This window comes from Hyperolius riggenbachi, chromosome 1, assembly GCF_040937935.1.
Source record: "Hyperolius riggenbachi isolate aHypRig1 chromosome 1, aHypRig1.pri, whole genome shotgun sequence".
NCBI lineage: Eukaryota > Metazoa > Chordata > Amphibia > Anura > Hyperoliidae > Hyperolius > Hyperolius riggenbachi.
The window spans coordinates 377,298,066-377,313,950 of record NC_090646.1 but is presented as its reverse complement, the minus strand read 5'-3'; the positions used below and the strand labels follow the sequence as shown (position 1 = coordinate 377,313,950).

General features: G+C 44.9%; 1 long non-coding RNA gene across 1 annotated transcript in view; it reads right to left on the bottom strand.

Moving 5' to 3' along the window:
• Window positions 1-2,965, bottom strand: part of LOC137551674 (uncharacterized) — a 43,874-nt gene extending 40,909 nt beyond the window's left edge. The window contains exon 1 of the long non-coding RNA XR_011027050.1: window positions 2,836-2,965. This is a non-coding gene — a long non-coding RNA (uncharacterized lncRNA). The remainder of the gene's footprint in view (window positions 1-2,835) is intronic.
• Window positions 2,966-15,885: the final 12,920 nt, after the last annotated feature.

Here is a 15,885-nt window from a genome sequence, read left to right as displayed (position 1 = left end):
TGAAACAGGTGTGGCAGTAATCAGGCATGGGGGGTGACTACAGAAATTGAACTCAGGTGTGATAAACCACAGTTAAGTTATTTTTTAACAAGGGGGGCAATCACTTTTTCACACAGGGCCATGTAGATTTGGAGGTTTTTTTCCTCACTAAATAATAAAAAGCATCATTTAAAACTGCATTTTGTGTTCAATTATGTTATCTTTGACTAATAGTTAACGGTTTTTGATGAGCAGAAACATTTAAGTGTGACAAACATGCAAAAGAATAAGAAATCAGGAAGGGGGCAAATAGTTTTTCACACCACTGTAAAATTATTAGAGATGTGGCGAACATCTCTGAATCCCTGGGGGGTTTACTACTTCCGGGTCGCTCTGACCCGGAGTAGTACGCCTGCGCTGCCCGGTGGAGCGCGTCCTAGATCGCGCTCCTGTAGCCGGGCACTTTCTGCGCATGTGCGTGACGTCATGAACGACGTCACGCTCATGCGCAGAGAGTGCCCGGCAACAGGAGCGCAATCTAGGATGCGCTCCGCCGGGCAGCGCAGGCGTACTACTCCGGGTCAGAGTGACCCGGAAGTAGTAAACCCCCCACAGATGTTCGCCCGCCGAACCGTTTGCCACATCACTGAAAATGATAAATGCTATAAATGTATGGTTACAAATTAATGTTTCCATTCCAGTTGCTAGCTATTCCTGCAAGGTACAATGGTCTTGATTCACTAAGCTGTTTGAGCAGTACGATTAAAATCCTCAGCGCATGGTACAAGCTGTGTAGCGTGCACTTCTTACCTGTGGTCCCCTGTATTTAGTGGCCGCTCCTTTACTCCCACCCTGAGCCCTGTCGCGACCTGTAGCTATTTAGGACTGTCAATTGATTGGCAGCCTACTGGGCCATGTATGTTTTTCAATAGAAAGAAAACTTCCAAACCTCTTTTAAGTGCAGTCATAACTACTTCCTGTGGTAAAATATTAACACAAAAAAGGTAGCAATACAATTTATTTTTACTATTGATCCCTATAATTTTTATACTTGACATCTTATGCAGCGCTGTACAGAGTTTAGTCTTGTCTTGTTTTGTCTTGTCACTAACTGTCCCTCTGATGGACTCACAATTTAATGCCTGCCATAGCCATATATTTGTAACGTAGTGCAGGGCCAATTTAGGGGGGAAGGGGGAGGGAGGGGTAATATAGAAAAATGTAAAAATTTAGTTTTTTTATTAATTAATTTAATAAAAACAAGAAAAAAATTGCAGCAGTAATCAAATACCACCAGAAGTAATCACTATGTGTGAGAAGAAAAGGAGGTAAAGTGCATTTGGGTGGTAAGCTGTATGACCGAGCAATAAACCGTTAAAGTTGTGAATTGCTGAATTGTAAAAAATGGCCTGGTCACTAGAGAGGTATAAACCTCTGGTTCTCAAGTGGTTAAAAACACTTGCGCTTGAGAAATCACTAATGTCAATGTTACTTTATTAACTTCATAGGTACCCAGCAAAAGACAGTGCTTAAATCTACTCCACTTCTGCACGAGTCTGGGAAATGGGAGCAGAGATTGACATCATAGCCATTTTATATGGCATGGGAGATAAGAATAAGCCCTAAACCATAACTAAGACTTGGCGTACTTTAGAAGAAACGGTTTGACTTTAACAAAGCTCACATTCCCAAAAGAATGAACTTTTTCCCCAGCTATTTACCTTTACAATATTTCCCCAAGGAAAAACACAAACACTGGAACTGTGATGGGGACTGGAGAGCATAATACTTTATGCCAGAAGGATTAGTTAACTGATAAAACACTATGTGTGCATTGCTGCTAGCTATCATATAAATCCCTTTAACAGTAAGATGCAAAGATTTAAAAAAACAGCTCTCTTGCAAGCAACGTGTGCAAAGACTTTCCCTGTGGCAGCAGAAATGTATCAACTACTGGTTACAGCTCAATGACCCATGGCAGGCAAGAAGATAAAATATAGTATCACACCACCAGCAAGGATCTGAAGTTTCTCCAGAGAGTGTATTCTGCAGGATCTGATGATGTTGTGTTCAAGCCAACATGTTGACATACAGAGCTATGTACAGTAGGTGCTGCCTGCCACCATACAGTATGATGGGTAATAGGTATATATAAACAGGCCATAATTATTCTGTAACACTATCGACAGGCTTAAAAGAAAGCTTTAAAATCCCATGCTGTACTCAAAGCAACACATAATGGCCCATTTGCACTACTGTATTTATATTTCTACTTTTTTATTGGCACAATGTTCTATACATGGAAGGTGGTCTTCTTCTCTATGGCAATCATAACCCCAAAAATGTACTCAAAGAGATAATAAACACATATAGTGCACAAATTAGCATATAGAGTGTACTTATTCCATCTGGAAGTGGCTCTGGGTGCGCAGGAGGTAACAGTGGGCACCAGCAAGGTGCAAGGCCTTACACTGTTTTGTAGAGTGATGCCCAGCTTCTTCCAAGGCCAAAGTGCACAAATGAGGTGTGTCTTGACCGTGTTGCTGGTTACTGCAATTTACATTCTTGCAGCTTCCAAGAGGTTTTCACACCAGTTTACATTGTGCTTGAAAGCTTGCCAGTCCTTTTGTTCATACCTTGTACTAAAATAAAAAATCAACTTTCCATTTTTGTCTTATTGTTGTCCTTTGCTTTTAATTAGCTTCTGAATCATTGACCTTGAATCAATATGCAGACCAGGTTTTTTTTTTCCCTCTTCTTATACTCTCTCTAATTGAAAGCAAAAAAGTTACTGTACCGTGTGAGCCAAACAAATTATATAGGTAGAAAAAAACAACGTTTTGTAAAAAATAATACCTTTTAATGGCTAACTAATGAAGTTAAATGGTGCAAGCTTTCTGGGATCTAGTCCCCTTCTTCAGGCATATTTGCAGATGTTAGCTGAAGTAAAATACTGATGCAGATAAATGGTAAACACGAAGATGGCAGTTGTGCTGGTTACTGTTTATCCGTTAGGTGTCAGGTGATCAGCAGACTGGAGCCAGTGAGTTAGTGCAACCATACATGAAATCCAGCAGGTTTCTGAAGATCATGAAGCCAAATCAATCATGTTACGTAAGGTGTCATGAATCCTGTTCCACAATTTAAACCTTCTGTTAATGTCTTGAACATTTTCATAAATTTGTACTCAGAAATTTTTCTTGATTGATCATTTTTGAAGTTACCCTTAAGGACAAGTACTTTTAGATCTTGCATGCTGTGTCCTGGTTCACAGAAGTGTTGGCCCACTGGTGTGTCCATTTTACCTTTATTGATTTTAAAGCGGTGATGGTTCATTCTTGCGTGCAGTTTTTGTCCTGTTTCTCCTATATAGATTCCTCTTTAGGGGCATTTCATGCAGCGTATCATGTATACAACATTGGATGACTAGCAGGAAAATTGGTCTTGTATTCGATGATATATCTGTGAGTTTAGTATTTGTATTTGGCTTGTGCTCAAGATATAAGGGCAGGTCTCACGCCTTGTGGGATTGCAGGGTAATGTGCCTGGAGTTTCTGGTGTCGATAATACACTTCTACACCAATAATACAATAGTACAATAGTAGTAGTAGTACAATAATAATGCCTGCTGATCACCTGACTGTGATGATTTGCTCAGCTGCCTGTGCAGGCAGGCAGCCCTTTGACCATTGTGTAGGTTTGCATGTTGCAGGACTCTGGAAAGAAGAGCTTCTGTCAGTTTTGCAGCTTGTGCTTGCAGAGGAATTTGCATACGTTGTCATGCAAATTGCCTGGCCACATTCATTGGAGGCGTGTACTATAAGTACTATGTCTTTCCCACAATGCTTCGCTGTTCATAAGGATTTCGTCCTATGTAACACTCCCGGTGGGGTGTCAGCCTTGCTCTCTGTTTGAACATCAGCTTAGAGTAATTCCTGAATCTGCGTTAGGCAGATTTCCCTAGTGCAGTTAGGATTGTATTGTATCTGTATTGCCTGTTCTGTCTTGTCTTGCCTGTTGCCATTGTCCTGTCCCTATGGTGGTCGACAGGAAATGGTTCTGATCTCTGTTCTTGGAGTATAGCTGGTGCAGCGGTTGCTACCAGCTATCTCTTCTGTTCTGTCTTCTGGGATCGCGCTAGCTACTTTTCGCTAGCGCTGGGGATCCTTCTGTTCTGTCTCCTGGGATCGCGCAACTACTTTTTGCTAGCGCTGGGGATCCTTCTGTTCTGTCTTCCAGGATCGCGCTAGCCACTTTTCGCTAGCGCTGGGGATCCTTATGTTCTGCTACTCTGTACCTGGATCGCACTCACTTCTCGCTAGTGCTGTGGATCCTATCTCTCGCTTGTCCCTGTTTTCGTGTGTCTGTCTTCTCTGCTACGCTTGCTGGAGGCTCGGTGAGGTAACCGTTAAGCAAGCGCTCGCGTCCTCTGTTTCATGTTTGTCTGTTAATGGTTAGTTAGGCGTGCTTGTCTCTATTGTGCTTATCACGTGGAGACCACGCATAACCGCGTGCACTGTTGCGAATGAGTGCGGTGTTCGCGGTTAGCTAGCGTTTGTTATTTTCCGTATCTCCTCATTGTATTATTTGCTGTGCCTTTGCTACCCTCGTATTCTATTCTGTTCTGCCTTGTGTCACGTCTGGCGATCGCACCTCTCGCGATCGCGTTCCTATTTCATATCTGCTGTTGTGTGTGCGCGGTCGCGGGGTGGCGACTGGATTGGCGCACACACATACAACCTGTCCCTTTGCTCGCTCTCATTCGCAATCGCTTCTCTTGCGATTGCGTTCTGCGCTTCGTACAATTCCTGTCTGGCACTTGTGGAGGTACAGAGGGTTGGTTCCTCTGCACTCCCCAGCGCAATCTGCCGACAGGAATTTCCCTCTACAGGTGCGTAGCACCTTTTGCTGGGTGCCTGCAAATTTACACGCTTGTGGAGGATTTCCGCCGTGTCAGCGCACGCGTTGTGCGCTGATCACGGAGAAAGTTCCACAATCGTTACACTGACACCTAACGGATAAACAGTAACCAGCACAACTGTCATCTTCGTGTTCACCATTTATCTGCATCAGTGTTTTACTTCAGCTAACATCTGCAAATATGCCTGAAGAAGGGGACTAGATCCCACAAAGCTTGCACCATTTAAATTTATTAGTTAGCCATTAAAAGGTATTATTTTTTTACAAAACGTTATTTTTTTCTACCTATATAATTAAAAGCAACCGATGCAGCCCAGCAGGGATAAGTGGCTTCGTCACCACAAGCTTTAGGCTGTGGTCTAATAAATGTATGATACTTAAATGCTAATAGTAATGACTAAAATGCTAAAGAGAGAAGAAAAAAGGAGAAAAAGGAATGAGGAGGTAAGAAAAAAGAAAAAGAAGGTAAAGCAAAAGGAGGGAAACAGAGAAGAGAGAAGCTGAGAGAAGCAGAAACTTCACTTTTCTTAATAAGTCATTATGAGTCGATGTCCAAAAATTGTACATCCTTAACTATTTTTTACCCCTTACAGAATTGTGAGAAACTAGGTTGGACTACAATAGTTCCATAAAGTCTGATCGCCTTACTTGTCATTCTTCCTGATTTGGACCTATATTCGTTCTCCATTTTTCAACAAATAGTTTTCTAGCAATCAATGTACATTTGTTCAGTAGGTCAGGATCGATATTTGAAGAAGCTGATAGTGCCATTGTCAAAAGTAATATCTTTTTCAGTCAGACATCAGACAACCTTAATATCCTTTCAGGAGTTGCCTAGGAAATAACAGGACAACCAAATATGTTCATGTAAGCCAGTAGATGGGGCAGCACCATGAACAGAAACGATGTTGGTAGAGAGAACTGAGTATCAACTCATTACAAGTTTGTATTGGCCAAATTATTAGGCCACCATGTACATTTACCAATTTTCTGCCACATTAAGTCATTTAGTATGATGGGAGAGAGGAAGCAGAATTGGCACTGCTGCTATTACTTTTATTCCAGAGTGCAGTACAATTCAGCAATTCTTCAGCGTGACATATCACAAAGATCAATCAGGAATGTATTGTAAATAGAGATGTCGCGAACCTCCGATTTTCGGTTCGGGAACCCTGTTCGCGAACCTCCGCGAAAGGTTCGGTTCGCGAAAAAGTTCGCGAACGGCAATAGACTTCAATGGGGAGGCGAACTTTGAAAATTTAAAAAAAATTCTACCAGCTAGAAAACATGTTTCAATAGCTCTAATACCTGGAGGCATACCTGATTGAGTGAAATACACATCACTGCTGGAAGTCTCCTACTGAATAGGTGCTGGCTTACTGAACAGACAGAGCTGAGATTTGAACTCTGGTTTCCTGTGTCAGAGGCAGAGCCCTTGACCATTACACCATGCAGCCACTGCTTACAGATATGTAGCCAGACATGGCCTTCTCTTTTGTGTTCAACAGTTGTCAAGAGAAAAATTAGACAAGATAGCAGTGTTAGAAAGACTTGCCTAAGGTCTCCTACTGAATAGGTGCTGGCTTACTGAACAGACAGAGCCGAGATTTGAACTCTGGTCTCCTGTGTCAGAGCCCTTGACCATTACACCATGCAGCCACTGCTTACAGATATGTAACCAGACATGGCCTTCTCTTTTGTGTTCAACAGTTGTCAAGAGAAAAATTAGACAAGATAGCAGTGTTAGGAAGACTTGCCTAAGGTCTTCTACTGAATAGGTGCTGGCTTACTGAACAGACAGAGCTGAGATTTGAACTCTGGTCTCCTGTGTCAGAGGCAGAGCCCTTGACCATTACACCATGCAGCCACTGCTTACAGATATGTAGCCAGACATGGCCTTCTCTTTTGTGTTCAACAGTTGTCAAGAGAAAAATTAGACAAGATAGCAGTGTTAGGAAGACTTGCCTAAGGTCTCCTACTGAATAGGTGCTGGCATACTGAACAGACAGAGCTGAGATTTGAACTCTGGTCTCCTGTGTCAGAGGCAGAGCCCTTGACCATTACACCATGCAGCCACTGCTTACAGATATGTAGCCAGACATGGCCTTCTCTTTTGTGTTCAACAGTTGTCAAGAGAAAAATTAGACAAGATAGCAGTGTTAGGAAGACTTGCCTAAGGTCTCCTACTGAATAGGTGCTGGCTTACTGAACAGACAGAGCTGAGATTTGAACTCTGGTCTCCTGTGTCAGAGGCAGAGCCCTTGACCATTACACCATGCAGCCACTGCTTACAGATATGTAGCCAGACATGGCCTTCTCTTTTGTGTTCAACAGTTGTCAAGAGAAAAATTAGACAAGATAGCAGTGTTAGGAAGACTTGCCTAAGGTCTCCTACTGAATAGGTGCTGGCTTACTGAACAGACAGAGCTGAGGTTTGTACTCTGGTCTCCTGTGTCAGAGGCAAAGCCCTTGACCATTACACCATGCAGCCACTGCTTACAGATTTGTAGCCAGACATAGCCTTCTCTTTTGTGTTCAACAGTTGTCAAGAGAAAAATTAGACAAGATAGCAGTGTTAGGAAGACTTGCCTAAGATCACCTACTGAATAGGTGCTGGCTTACTGAACAGACAGAGCTGAGATTCGAACCATGGTCTCCTGTGTCAGAGGCAGAGCCCTTATCCATTACACCATGAAGCCACTGCTTACAGATATGTAGCCAGACATGGCCTTCTCTTTTGTGTTCAACAGTTGTCCAAAGAGAACCCCAGATAGCCAGGTAGATTCATATCTCTCTCTCTTCCTAACACTGCTACTGCCTATAGAGCATGCCCTAGTGGCTGCAGCTCTGGTGCTTTGAGTCCGCCAGGAGAAAAGTGTGATATAAAAGTTATTTGTCTTGTCTACTTTTTCTCTTGTATTGAGCATAAATGGTAATTTTTAGGCCAGCTTATGCTTGTACAGTGGTTAGGGTGCATGCCCACCACGCAATGAGACCCAGGTTCAAATCCCAGCCAATGTGAGTTGGCTTTTATGCTACAAATCCTTAAAGGCAACCTAAACGGAGAAGGATATGGATTTTTCCTTTTAAAATAATACCAGTTGCCTGAATCGCCTGCTGATCCTGTGTCTCTAATACTTTTAGCCACAGCCCCTGAACAAGCATGCAGATCAGGTGCTCTGACTGAAGTCAGACTGGATTAGCTGCATGCTTGTTTCAGGGTGTGATTCAGGCACTATTGCAGTCACAAAGATCAGCTGGACTGCCAGGCAACTGGTATTGTTTACAGGAAACATCCATATCACTCTCAGTTAAGGTTCCCTGTAAGCAACCTGTTTCTATTGCATTGAGCATAAATGGTAAATTTTAGGCTAGCTTCACTTACTACTGTAGTGGTACAGTGGTTAGGGTGACTTGCCCACCACACAGTGAGATCTGGGTTCGATTCCCAGCTATGGTATGATGTATACTGGTTTTTAAAATAGTATAATTCCCTGGAAGAAGAGACCCTCCCCCCTCCGGTAGGAGCGAGTAGGGAATAGGCAGAAGGGAGAAGGGAGGAGGGAGGAGACCCACAAGAGGCTAATTAAAATCTCCCTAGCAGAGTGTGTAGCAGCTGTCCCATAACTAATTAGTGTAGGCAGACAACTGAGTCAAATGGTATAAACACCTTGCTTGGAGGGGGAGGGGGAGGGGGAGGGTGGGCAGGTCTTCCAGCAGTGATGTGTATTTCACTCAATCAGGTGTGCCTCCAGGTATTAGAGCTATTGAAACATGTATTCTAGCTGGTAGAATTTTTTTTAAATTTTCAAAGTTCGCCTCCCCATTGAAGTCTATTGCCGTTCACGAACTTTTTCGTGACAGTGATGTGTATTTCACTCAATCAGGTGTGCCTCCAGGTATTAGAGCTATTGAAACATGTTTTCTAGCTGGTAGAATTTTTTTTAATTTTTCAAAGTTCACCTCCCCATTGAAGTCTATTGCCATTCGCGAACTTTTTCGTGACAGTGATGTGTATTTCACTCAATCAGGTGTGCCTCCAGGTATTAGAGCTATTGAAACATGTTTTCTAGCTGGTAGAATTTTTTTTAAATTTTCAAAGTTCGCCTCCCTATTGAAGTCTATTGCCGTTCGCGAACTTTTTCGTGACAGTGATGTGTATTTCACTCAATCAGGTGTGCCTCCAGGTATTAGAGCTATTGAAACATGTTTTCTAGCTGGTAGAATTTTTTTTAAATTTTCAAAGTTCGCCTCCCTATTGAAGTCTATTGCCGTTCGCGAACTTTTTCGTGACAGTGATGTGTATTTCACTCAATCAGGTGTGCCTCCAGGTATTAGAGCTATTGAAACATGTTTTCTAGCTGGTAGAATTTTTTTTAAATTTTCAAAGTTCGCCTCCCTATTGAAGTCTATTGCCGTTCGCGAACTTTTTCGTGACAGTGATGTGTATTTCACTCAATCAGGTGTGCCTCCAGGTATTAGAGCTATTGAAACATGTTTTCTAGCTGGTAGAATTTTTTTAAAATTTTCAAAGTTCGCCTCCCCATTGAAGTCTATTGCCGTTCGCGAACTTTTTCGTGACAGTGATGTGTATTTTACTCAATCAGGTGTGCCTCCAGGTATTAGAGCTATTGAAACATGTTTTCTAGCTGGTAGAATTTTTTTTAAATTCTCAAAGTTCACCTCCCCATTGAAGTCTATTGCCGTTCGCAAACTTTTTCGTGAACCGAACCTTTTGCGGAGGTTCGCGAACAGGGTTCGCGAACCGAAAATCGGAGGTTCGCGACATCTCTATTTACAATACATTCCTGTTTGATCTTTGTGATATGTCACGCTGAAGAATTGCTGAATTGTTTCCCGACAGGCGGCACCATTTTATTTGAGGTCTTCTATTGACCATTTTATGCGCGCTACTTTTTCGGGGTTCCCAGTGCACGGGCCCCGTATGTGAGTTTCTTTTATCCTTGTTTTTAAATTGTTTTACTTGTTATGTAATAAAGACGGTTTACACTTAGATGTGCCGTACATCTCTTTCATGTCACTATCCTACTGGACTCCTCTTTGGCGAGTCTCTGCGACCTCAGGATATCTAATATATTCCGTAGGAATCTGAGGTGTGCAACATCGCTGGTGAAACGACACCATTTGAAAGTTCTGCGGACCATCTATCAAATTCGTTTACAACCTTATAATGTGGGTTGTTGGAATCTGGTAAGCCTTGCTTCTTTACCTTTTTGTTCGAAGATCCTGTATACCAGAAAATGACGAAAGCTGTATTACTATAGACCTGCGCTGACTTTATATATTCATAGGTTGTATTATCTGTTTTGCCTTGTTCTGTTCTTTGCTTCGATTGTCTTGTCGCCAGCGGCGGTTGACAGGAAATCGCTCTGTCTGTCTGGGAGTGTAGGCCAGAGCTGCGGTTGCTGCTGGCTGCTCCATCTGTCTGGATTGCATTCGCCCTAGTGGTAATGGCAGTGCTTCCTTCTGTGTTCTGCCTTAGGGGTGCTAACCAGAGCAGCAGTTGCTACTGGTAGCCCCATCTGTTTGTCTGTCTGGATCGCATCCGCTCTACCGGTAGCAGCGGTTGTTCCTTCTATTTTCTGCCTTAGGAGTGCTAGCTAGAGCAGCGGTTGCTACTGGTAGCCCCGTCTGTCTGTCTTGTTCGGTACGAGCGCTTGCTGTAGGCTCGGTGAGGTATCCGTTTAGCAAGCGTTCGTGTTCTCTATTTCGTGTTTGTGTTCTTTGGTTAGTTAGGGTGGCACGCTTATCACTGGGCGCCTAACGCGCGGTGATTGTGCTTAAAAGCGTTCTCTGTTGCGAATGAGTGCGGTGTTCGCGTTTAGCTAGCGTTTGTTATTTTCCTTGATGTTCTTATTGTTGTTGCTTGCTGTGCCTTTTGCTACTCTCGTGCTCTGTCCTGCTCAGTCTTGTGTCTGTTGGCAATCGCCAGTCTGGCGATTGCATTCATACTTTGTTTCTGCTGATGCGTGTTCACCGTCGCTGGGTGGCGACTAGATTGGTGGACACACATTCATTCTGTCCCTGTGCTCTTTCTTTATACTTGTGCTCGGTCTAGTTCAGTCTTGTGTCACTATTGGCAATCGCTACACTTGCGATTGCGTTCCCACTTCATTTCCGTTGTTGTGTGTTCACTGTTGCTGGGTGGTGACTAGATTGGTGGACACACATACATTCTATCTCTGTGCTTACTCAGTCTTGTTTCCATGTTGGCAATCCCTCTTGGCAATCGTTATCTCTTGCGATTGCGTTGTCACTTGGTTTCTGCTGTTGTGTGTTCGCCGTCGCTGGGTGGCGACTAGATTGGTGGACACACGTACATTCTATCTCTGTGCTTACTCAGTCTTGTTTCCCTGTTAACAATCACCATGTCTTGCGATTGCTTTCCCACTTGGTCTTCACTGTTGTGTGTTCATCATCGCTGGGTGGCGACTAGATTGGTGGACACACATACATCCTGTCTCTGTGCTCTCTCTCTTTAAGGGCTATCTTGCCCTGCATTGCTTCCCCCTCGTACAATTCCTATCTGGCATCTGTGGCAGTACAGAGGGGTTGTTCCTCTGTTCTCCACAGCTCCATCTGCCGGCAGGAATTCCCCTCTACTGGTGGTTGCATAGCACCGTTGCTGGGTTCTCTCCGATTATACGCTTGTGGAGGATTTCCGCAGTGTCAGCACGCATCCTGTGCGCTGACCACGGAAATAATTACACAATCGTTACAATATGTAAATATAATTTTTTTTTCTGTCCTGGCAAAGCTGCTCAAAATCTAAAAGTTTTGATCTGATGCCACGTTGGCTTTTGCAAAGTTGAGTGATATAGCTATTTAACTGAAGGGTAGAAAGGGTGGGGGAAGATAGGTGAGGGAAATGCCCAGAGTTAACCAGAATAATCAAGTTTTAATTATCTGGGTTCGAATTTGCTCTACTAAACCATGCCACGTCTAGGCCTGGGATAAAGTCGGGATTTCTGGACACAGACAGAAGAGGTGGAAAACCCGGAAAGGATTTAATAAAGTCTCTGAAAGCCAGCAGCCCCGGCCCGAATAAGAGGTGGGAGCAACGCTTTGCCAAACCCCCACCAAAATGAGGTTCCATGTCAGAGCCCGGCTCACTTCGGAAAACCAAAATAAGGACGTGGAGTTCCAGGAAAGTTCCACTTAGGATTAGTTCTATGGATACTCAGTTTATTTTCATTTCAGGTTCACTGTAATACATGCACAAATGTGAGAACCTTTCTGCAACCCTTTAAAAATGCACTAGATAGATACTGGAATGAATGTGTAACGAACGGTGTAGCACAGAGAGGATCTGATTACCGATGATCTGCAGTATCACTGGGAATACAGATCTATACCAGATTATAGATGATCTGCAGTATCACCGATAATCCGATATACTAGCTAACCTCTGGACACCTGAGTAGAGTGTAGTGTTTGGTGTAACTGTAACACTAAGAGGCCTAGGCCTCGAGGCAGTAAGGAGTACTGCACGGATTCCTTCCGAAAGCCTGAACTCTCCTAGGAGAGAGGAGTCAAGCTAAGATAGGAAGGACTCTCTGATAGTGACACTCAAGGAGAGGTGTCACTAACAGGACTGGGAACCCCCTCTAACAGTAAGGTCGGTTCTCGAGGTCGGACAAGCCAGGTCGTAAACACACAGACAGATAAAGTACAGATTCAGAGGGCAGATGCGGAGTCTGATAAACAGGCAGGGTTCGGCAACAGGGTATCAGAAATATCGAGGTACAGAATCAGAGTTCAGGAGATAGTCAGGCAAGCCAAAAGGTCATAACAGATATCACAATCAAACTAGTACTTTAAGCTATCAACAGAATCTAGCTTCAGCAAAACCGCTTCAGCAAAATGACCCGTTTCGTGCCCTTGAAAGGACTCCCCTCGGCCCAGGAATTGGCCGACTTATTCATCATCCACATTTTCCGGCTGCATGGTGTTCCGGAAAACATACACTTGTAGGATTACAGCTCCAGCTGGTCCCGGCACACTTTAGGATCTGACTAGGGTCTGAGTGCTAGCACGTTGTGTTCGTAACGCCAGACAACGGGCAAGTGAACAGCCAGCAGTATATATACAAAAGGACTCTCCAGTACCTCCCCTAATTGCTGGACCAATGAGGATCAATGGAAATGTCAGCTGACCCGCTCAGTCAGCTGACCTTCTTCTGGCTGCCATATAGGGCCTGCCTCTCTGCGCGTGTGCGCGTCACTCTCAAACCCGGTGGACTATGAGTCCCAGCCTCACCAGCACTGTCACTGATGCCCGCCGTGGGAGCTGCCGCACTGCACGCGGCGGCCTCTCCGCGTTCACCGCTGTCTATGCGGCATGCGGCGGTTCCTCCACGCCGCGCCGCCATGCAGGACGCGGAAGCAGCCGCCCCGCTCTGAGAGCAAGCGGCTGCCCTTCCGTGCTTTCCCACAGTACCCCCCCCCCCCCCCCCCCGAGGAATGGACTCCGGACAACTCCTACCAGGTTTCTCGGGATGTAAGGTGTGAAACTCCTTCCTTAATTCGTCCGCATGCATGCGACTCCCAGGTACCCATTGTCTCTCCTCAATGTCATACCCTTTCCAATGCACCAGATATTGTACTGAGTTCTGTACAATGCGTGAATCTAAAATTTTCTCTACCTCGTATTCAGGTCGTTCATCTACCATCACAGGAGGAGGAGGAGTGGGGCCCACATGGACTGCTGGTTTGAGCAGGGATACGTGAAAGGACCTTACCCCACGCATGCTGGTGGGAAGATCAACGGAATAAGTAACATTATTGATCTTCTTAGCTACCGAGAACTGACCCACAAACCTGGGATCCAGTTTATCTGAGGGCTGTCTCAGGGTCAAGTGACGTGTGGACACCCAGACCAAGTCTCCTGGCTGGAACCTCCACTCTAACGAGCGTCTCTTGTCAGCCTGACCCTTTTGACTCCGGAATGCCCTTTCCAAATTACTCTTCACCGTCCACCAGATGTCTTTAAATGCCCTCTGCCAAGCTTCCAGGGTTGGAAACGGAGACGAGGCAACTGGCAAAGGGGAGAATTTGGGTGACCTCCCTGTCACAATCTGGAACGGAGAAAAACCAGAAGAAGAACTCTTTAAATTATTCTGTGCGAATTCTGCGAAGGCCAGAAATTTTACCCAGTCATTTTGTGCCTCTGCAACGTAACATCTTAAGAACTGCTTCAAAGACTGATTAATCCGTTCAGTCTGCCCATTTGTCTATGGGTGGTAGCCTGACGAGAAAGACAACTTCCTGCCCATTTGGTGGCAAAATGCCCTCCAGAATCTAGAGATGAATTGGCCTCCCCGATCAGACACTATGTTTTCCGGAACACCATGCAGCCGGAAAATGTGGATGATGAATAAGTCGGCCAATTCCTGGGCCGAGGGGAGTCCTTTCAAGGGCACGAAATGGGTCATTTTGCTGAAGCGGTCGACTACCACCCAAATGACCGTCATGCCTTCAGACCTGGGGAGCTCACCCACAAAATCCATGGACAAGTGGGTCCATGGTTCACTCGGGGCGGGCAAAGGCTGTAAGGTACCGACAGGTGCCAGCCGGGAGGGCTTACTTTTTGCACAAATTGCACATTCCCTAACAAACTCCTTGCAATCAGCTGACAGGGAGGGCCACCAGGCACTCCTGGCTACAAGATCCTGCATTCTGGCTGCTCCGGGATGTCCAGCATTTTTATGCGCATGGAACATCTCTAGGATCTGAAGACGGAAGGGCAGGGGAATGAACATAACCCCTTCAGGCTTCCCTTCCGGAATGTCCTGCTGGAAGGGACTTAATGTCTCCTTCCAGTCTTCCCAAGACTCGGTTGCAGCCAGCACCAATTTCTGCGGAACAATAGTCTCAGGGATGGAGGGCTGTTCTGTCTCTGACTCAAAGCACCTGGACAAAGCGTCTGCCTTAACGTTTTTGCTGCCTGGAGTGTAAGTAATTATGAATCTGAACCTTGTAAAGAATAAAGACCATCGGGCCTGACGGGGACTTAATCTCTTAGCTCCCTTGATGTATTCTAAATTCTTGTGATCCGTGAAAACCGTGATAGTGTGCTCTGCTCCTTCTAGCCAGTGACGCCACTCTTCAAAGGCCAGGAGCTCTCTGTTGCCTATATCGTAGTTCCTCTCTGCCGGAGAGAACCTACGAGAAAAGTAAGCACAGGGATGTAGTCTTCCCTGTAACCCTGACCGCTGAGACAGCACAGCCCCTACCCCGACCTCCGAGGCGTCAACCTCAACAATGAAAGGATAAGAGGTGTCAACATGTCTCAGGATCGGTGCGGAACAAAACAATTCCTTCAAAGTAGAGAATGCATTCTGAGCTTCAGGAGACCAGTGGGTAGTATCTGCCCCCTTTCTTGTGAGACTGGTAAGGGGTGCAATGATCATGGATTACCCTTTTATAAACCTCCTATAGTAATTTGCAAAACCCAGGAATCTCTGGAGGGCTTTCAGCCCCACAGGTTGCGGCCATTCCAGGACAGCTGTGACTTTAGCAGGGTCCATTGACAGACCTGAGGTAGAAATCACATACCCCAGAAACGTGACGGATGTCACCTCAAAAATACACTTTTCCAACTTGCGAACAGCATATTTTGTCTCAGCTTGTTCAGCACAATTTTGACATGGATCCTGTGTTCAGAGAGGTTGCCAGAGTAGATCAGTATATCATCGAGATATACCAGAACAAATCTGCCCAACACCTCTCTGAATACCTCATTAATTAATTCTTGGAAGACGGCTGGCGCATTACACAACCCGAAGGGCATCACTAAGTACTTGTAATGCCCGTCGGGTGTGTTGAATGCCGTCTTTAATTCATCGCCCTTTCTAATGCGGATCAGGTTGTATGCACCCCTCAGATCCAACTTCGAGAAGACCTTAGCTCTCGTGACCTGTGTGAATAAATCATCTATCAAAGGTAACGGATAGCGATTCTTCAC